The following is a 6,679-nucleotide window of genomic DNA, read 5'->3' as shown; positions in this document are numbered from 1 at the left end:
GGTGTCATAGTTGACAGTAGCGTTTCAGCACAGACTGGACTGGTGTCTTACCTTAGCCCCGCACTGAGTGACTGTCGTCAGTCCGCCATTGTTTCACCGCCGGAGCAGATGTAGACAAGAATGACTCCTAAGCGATTGAGGTCTTCTGTTGTTGGATGTAATAATGAACATAGCAGTCTTCATTTACTCCCGACATCTGAGCCGCTGAACTCGCAGTGGATTATGTTTGTTTCTGAAGGGAATGCTCCCACCAATCTGCCTAAATGCTTCTATGTTCGTGCGAATCATTCGTGATCCAGCCTCATCTACAGAAGTATGTTTTGTAATGAATCTTTGTAAATGGCCTTTCCTAATAATGTGCTAATTAGCAAGTTTCACAATGAATGCGGCTACAGTAAACCGTCTCTCTGAGAGCAGCTCGGAAGAGAGGGGCGGGGTCAGCAGAGCTCATTAACATTTAAAGGGAAATGCTACAAAAAAACGGCTTGATCTGAAAAGAGCTGTTTTTGAGGGTAAAAAAAAAGTAACAAACTATGTTACAGACTTTTCATTAAGACCCTAAAGAATCATATCAACTTGTCGAAAATGGGCATCATATGACCCCTTTAAGGAGTTTTATAGCTATTAAGTCAAATTACCTTTCAGTGTAAATAAATCATTTTCTTTTCAAACCTGACAGTGTTGAGATTCGATGCAACTTAAGCCATGTTCACACTACAGGATTGTAAGCCTGATTTAAACCCGATTTTCAAGCAGGGTTGCCAGGTTTTCAGAACAAAACCGACATCTGCTACTCAAAACGTGCTCAATGGCGATTCGGTGGGGGTCCCCAGTAAAAAAAAAAAACTGGTTCCGGGGATAAAATACGCGTTTTTTTTTTTTTGCCGTTGTTCCACTGGTAAAATTCACATTCCATGGGCTAAATATCACGTTATTGGGGTCGCTTCAACCCGGGGTAACAGTGTTAAAGGAGCCCGATTCCGTGGGAAAACCGCGGACTTTGCTACACTGTCAACGAGCTCGCTGACAGGTCGGGCTGTGATCGGGGGGAAATCTGTGTGTGATCAGCGCTCGGCAATCTTTATGTGTGAATATACCAAATATGTGTGATATTTATGTGTGAAATATATGAAATATACTGTGTTTTTGCTCGAATGAAGAGCAACTTGTCACAGTAATCTTATTTAAATTGTTATTCTTGAGTCATCCGATCAGATCTGTTCTCTCTCAGAGTGAGAGTCGACGCAGCGGCAGATCAAAGCTCTTTCCCGTCCCTCAGGCTAGAGATTACATACGGAATAATCTCGCCTGTGAAGGTGTCGCTCTTTTCTTTTTTGGAAATGGACACTTCTCTGTGTTGTGTTGTGATATGAGGCACACAAAGTAAAGTATCCTCGATCTAGACCGGCATTAGGTGCTGGAAATCATTTATGTGGCTTTTATAGCTACATTTCTGTTGTCTTTACATTGGAATTTTGGATTCTGACAATATGATTCGCTGCTGTTCGTGTTGTTTGATGCCAGGCCAGAATAGAGCATAATTTCCCTTATGAAAATTAACCATGGTTTTACTACAGTACTACGTTGTGCGTATTGGTTACCCCATTTTTACTACAAATAGCCTACCATGGTAAACTATGGTTAGTGTAGCAAAAACATTGGTTAATTTGTGGTTACCATGGTTTAACTATAGTAACCATGTTTTTTTTTTTTTTTTTTGATGATTAATTTTCGTAAGGGGTATGCGCTGTTCTCTTCTCCATAGATCTCCTGCTGGAAAGTGGTTGTTATGTGACCCTTGGACATCATATAGTCCCTGTATAAGACTGTAAAATGATTGACTGCTAAATAGCCTTTAATCTTACATGCCACTGATGGATATCTCCATGGAAACAAACACCACTTCCCCACTTGCCTTCAGAAATGGAGATCCTCAGTTCAACATACAGACTGAGAAAAAATAGATATTAACCCGAACAATTCTATCATTAGCTTAATAAATGCTTAATTTTAATCAAGCATTTTTCTGTTAAAGAAATGATTCACCAAAATAAAATAAAATAAAAAATACTGTCTTTCTATACTGTATGATTTGCTTCTGTGAAGTGTTTAGCAGGTCAGGTGTATAGAAGATTCAAGCCCCTGACCTTTTTCAGAATTAATTAAAAGTGCCCCTCTCAACAATTATCAACAATAAAATTGTGATCAATAAAACAAAATGTATTTGAATTATAATTAATATGACGACGTGTAAAAAAAAAAAAACGGTAACGAAACGCCCAAAAGTTGAAAAATACCAATTTATTTTTATGTATCTGTCAAGCTGCCTTTACCCCTATATCAAAGATTATAGATACTCAAAAATGGTTCACTCCTATTACTTACAGGCTGTGAGTCGGCATTATTTGTCAGAACATCGGCATTGTAGGCTACTCTGCAGGATCAGGAAACAGTCCTCGTCCTCCGCTGAATATTTGGGTTGAACTGTTCTGGAACAGTGTTGTAAATACAACTTAACCACTGATTTCTACTCGTGTCCTCTTTTGGAAGACCAAACAAAGTAGTTTCGCTTTCACAACAAAACACAGCGTCACACACGGCAGCCTAGAGTGAGCGGTGGCCGGCGGATTCGACGGAGGAGTGGCCGGCGTGTGCTTGTCATCCCACCATATGGGTTGGGGGAGTGGTTAGTGTGCACGATTGGCATGTTGTCAGAACCTATCACTTTAGGTTTGAATCCCCGGTATAGCATTTATATAATTATAATAAATATTTGAATGTTGTGTTTTTATTGTTCTGTTCTTGTAATGTGTTGTAACATCTCTCTGACAACTGAATTAACTCTTTGTGAATATGTTATTTTGGTCATGAAAAAATGTACATTAATAAAAGACATCAAGCCACAACACCTGGCATTTTTTACATGTAAGATTTTTATTTAAATATATTAATTGTTCTGCTGCATTAACTCCACTTTTATTTTGTTCCCGACCCTGTCGATCAAAAGCAGATATGGGTCTCGAAACACTTGGGGAACGCCCCGATGCTTTGATTCGCCTTAGTCACGTGACATGGGTGTTTCGAATCACACTTCGGAGCAGTGTTTAGAAACATCTGCGCTTCGGGATCTCGACACCTTGTCGAAACGTCAGTTTCGCGTCAGCCATCCCTAATGGAAACATGAATGATAATTTCTTTTAATGCGGTGTGATGTCGCCCTTTCTACGTAAAAATCAGTCAAATCATGTAATGTGAATGTCGTACAATCTTGCCCGAGACTAAAAAAATTAGTTGAGAGCATACCGAGCCGCGGAAGAGACTATAGCTGTCTCATTTAGAAGGCTGCGCCCTCCGGAGGTCGAATCCTCTGGAGGTCGCATCCTCTGTAGGATGCATATACGAAGTGTCCTCAACCTAGAATTAAACGAGAGGGCCTTCATAGGACAGGCGGAAAAGGAAACAGGAAGTATCACGTTGCTATGCCAACACCTTTAGAGCATCGTTACGCTCTCACACTACTTAAATGAAGGAAAATTATTTCTTAATTTGGAAAGTAATTTGAAAAAAAAAATGCTTTTACTTGTTTTATTTTGTTCAATGTTTGAGGAGCTGCAGCGTACGTACAGCAGACATCTGTTAGAGAAAAAAAAGGAGGAGGATATTAAAAACAAAGTTTATCCGTTTTTACCGAGGCGATTTAAGGTAAGTTGTAAACACCACATCTGCGCTTGTGTGTACATCTGCCGGCGCCGGCATTTTTCAAATTAACAACGGTTGTTTACGGCGACGAAAATAATTGTGGGTTATCTGTAGCAGCGAAGGATACACCTCATGCATCCTCCGAATTCCTGTGAAAGAAGGTCGCATTCGAAGGTTGCATTCGGAGTGTCCTACTTGCTTTTCTGAAATGAGACAGTCTCGATGACGTATGCAGCCTTCGAATGCGACCTCCGGAGGGCGCAGCCTTCTAAATGAGACACAGCTACTGTTTCTCAAGCGCTTTCCGTGAGCGCGATTTGGACGACACAGTTTTGCGTAGGGCCCCCAGAAGTCTAGGATCGGCACTGGGTTGCGTAGTGCGTAATAAGCTCAAATTGTAGAGGTAACTTTGGTTGTCTGTTTTATTAATTTATTTTTTAACAAACGCTAATATAAAAAAGATGACAAGTATCATTCTTTCAATCCGAATGGACAGGCGAATTAGCATTCGTGGAGTGATCTGGAATTCTGGATCTGCAGTTTGTCTCATTTTACAAATCGAATTGCAATAAAAAATGGATGTTTACTGACTGCAAAACAATATGCAAAATCACGCAGCACCAGACGTCGCATTAATCTTATGTAGGCCTACTAGTGTTCAATTCACTCTTATTAGCTACTGCATATTGATATACTGTTTACCGTTTGATTAATCTATTATTGTTGGTTAAATGTAACCTAAGTGCCACCTGCATGCCTATTATGTGAAGTGTAGGCTATATATAGGTTAAGAACATGCAAAATAGTGACATGAAAGGACTTTATTAAAATGTAGCCTATATTTATCAATATTACTGCTTTTACTGTAATTCTGATAAAATAAATGCATATAATATAAATATATAAATATTTGACATGTATGATCAATAGAATGTATAAAGATTAGCTTCTGTTTGAAAGTATTTAAACACTTGAGCCACACTTAAAATATCTGAATGCCAGTGCAATGTTTAGTTGCTTCTTGACATTCAGACATTTTCAGTTGTGTTGTGTCTACTGTACATTTAAAATCACTTTTTTTTCTCCTGTAGATCATTTTAAGATCTGATTGTCTGCATGCAGTGATGCAGTGAAGATTTTTCACTGGGTCTTTTTCAAGAAAAATAGCACAACTATATAATTTCTATCAAGCTTAGTGCCCATGGCTGTGCTCATGCAGTTCTGTTTTGACCTCTTCGACCTTCATGCTACTCAAACAAGGGTACTCGTCTAAAAAGAGGTTATACGTTGCGATCAGTTCCTTCCAGTAGCTTTTCTTCCCGTAGACCAGCACGAGCGCGCTGACTGTGGTGTAGATGCTGGCGAAGAGAATGGTCAGAGCCAACGTGTTCTGCCTCATCAGCACCACCGTCATCTGCGTGAAGATGTCCACGATCAGGAAGACCATGTACACGACCACCAAACTGAGAGTCATCTTGATGACCCGCATCTGCGTGCCGAGCTTGGGCCCGTGGGCGCCGTTAGAGCTGGCCTAAATGTCCAGAAGATGTTTCGCCAGGTGGTACGAGATGGAAATGCTGCATTTGACCATTATGATTCCTGGAACGATATCAGAGATGATCACGTAGTAGAAGACGTAGGCGAGTCCGGTCATGTCGGTGGGCATGATGGACCCGCAATCGCTCAACCCGCTGGTGGTGCCGTTGTAGTAGGTCAACACACTCAGCAATGGAACACAATTGGCGAAACCGCTCACGATGATCACCGCCAGGGCCGTGTGGACGTGTTTTACGATGGCCTCCTGGATGCGCGTGTAACAGTGGACAGGCTCCACCACCAGTTTAGTGCCATAGTAGAAGGTCAGGAACGCCGTGCTCCAGAATATGATGAACTTGAGGCTGAAGATGAGCACCAGCAGGATGGCCCCCGCTAAGCTGATGCGGCACACGGTGTCGATCACATCCAGCGTCTGCCATAAGTACGTGAGAACCTGCAGGGACATGCTGGCCAGGGAGATGGCCGTGATGATAAAGTCGGCCGGGTTCAGTCTGTGCTTTGTGCTCTTTCGGTAGTTCCTCTGGTTGATCAGAAGCAGGTACATGTTGAAGAAGATGGTGAGAATCGCCAAGAAGCCTGTCAGCACCCAGGCCATGAGTTTGTCCAAGGACGACAGCATGATCGATTGCCCTCTGCGATCTCTACATAAACAAACATTGGAAAGAAAAAGAGATCTCTTTAATACAGTACTAAGGCCCCGTCCACACGGAGACGCATTTAGCTGTATACGCATAAATTTTGTATCGTATAGGCGTTTCGTCCACACGGATCCGGCGTTTTGGGAGACTGAAACCGATATTTTTTGAAACCGGGTCCCAGAGTGGATAAATCTGAAAACGCCACCCTTGTGTTTTCGTGTGGACAGCGAATCCGTATATTTTCTGAAACGATGACGTCATCAGCCCACGTCTCGTCCCTAGTCAGACACCGCTACGTCACGTAACAGCAACAAAAACACGAACAAACACTGAACGATTGTCTTTTTATTAACTAACATTAACAGATTAATAAATGCATTGTTCCATGTTCGTTTGTATACCGCGCGCAAGGTTTATGCGCATAGTCCAAGTGTTCTTCTCCGATTTTAGTGTATCTCTGTGGCAGAATTACAGTGCCACATACTGGTCTGGCATGTATACTACATCGTTTTGTGTTGGTTTTGTGGTTTCGTGTGGACGCAGATATTTCTTGAGACGAGGGGAAAAAAAAGATCGGATTGGGAAAGCTCTGGCTTCGTGTGGAGTCTGTGGACGTAGCCTAAATCTGCAGAGAGATTACATGTAGATCTTTAGATGTTTCTCCTGAGAAAAAGACCCCAGTGATCTTGTGTATCTCTAGAGCTTCAGAAAAGATCTGTCAAACAGTGTTGTTATTGTTCACTAAAAATATTAAAAATAGTTTTCAGTCATTTAAATGAAGTCAA

The 6,679-nt window shown here is 41.5% G+C and overlaps 1 pseudogene; it reads right to left on the bottom strand.

Annotated features, from left to right (window-relative positions):
- Positions 1-4,891: 4,891 nt before the first annotated feature.
- LOC107674344 (uncharacterized) lies at positions 4,892-5,875 on the bottom strand (annotated as a pseudogene).
- Between the last annotated feature and the right edge of the window lie 804 nt (positions 5,876-6,679).

Source organism: Sinocyclocheilus anshuiensis, unplaced genomic scaffold (genome assembly GCF_001515605.1).
Source record: "Sinocyclocheilus anshuiensis isolate Anshui unplaced genomic scaffold, SAMN03320099.WGS_v1.1 scaffold188, whole genome shotgun sequence".
NCBI lineage: Eukaryota > Metazoa > Chordata > Actinopteri > Cypriniformes > Cyprinidae > Sinocyclocheilus > Sinocyclocheilus anshuiensis.
This window is presented reverse-complemented; position numbering and strand designations above follow the sequence as displayed.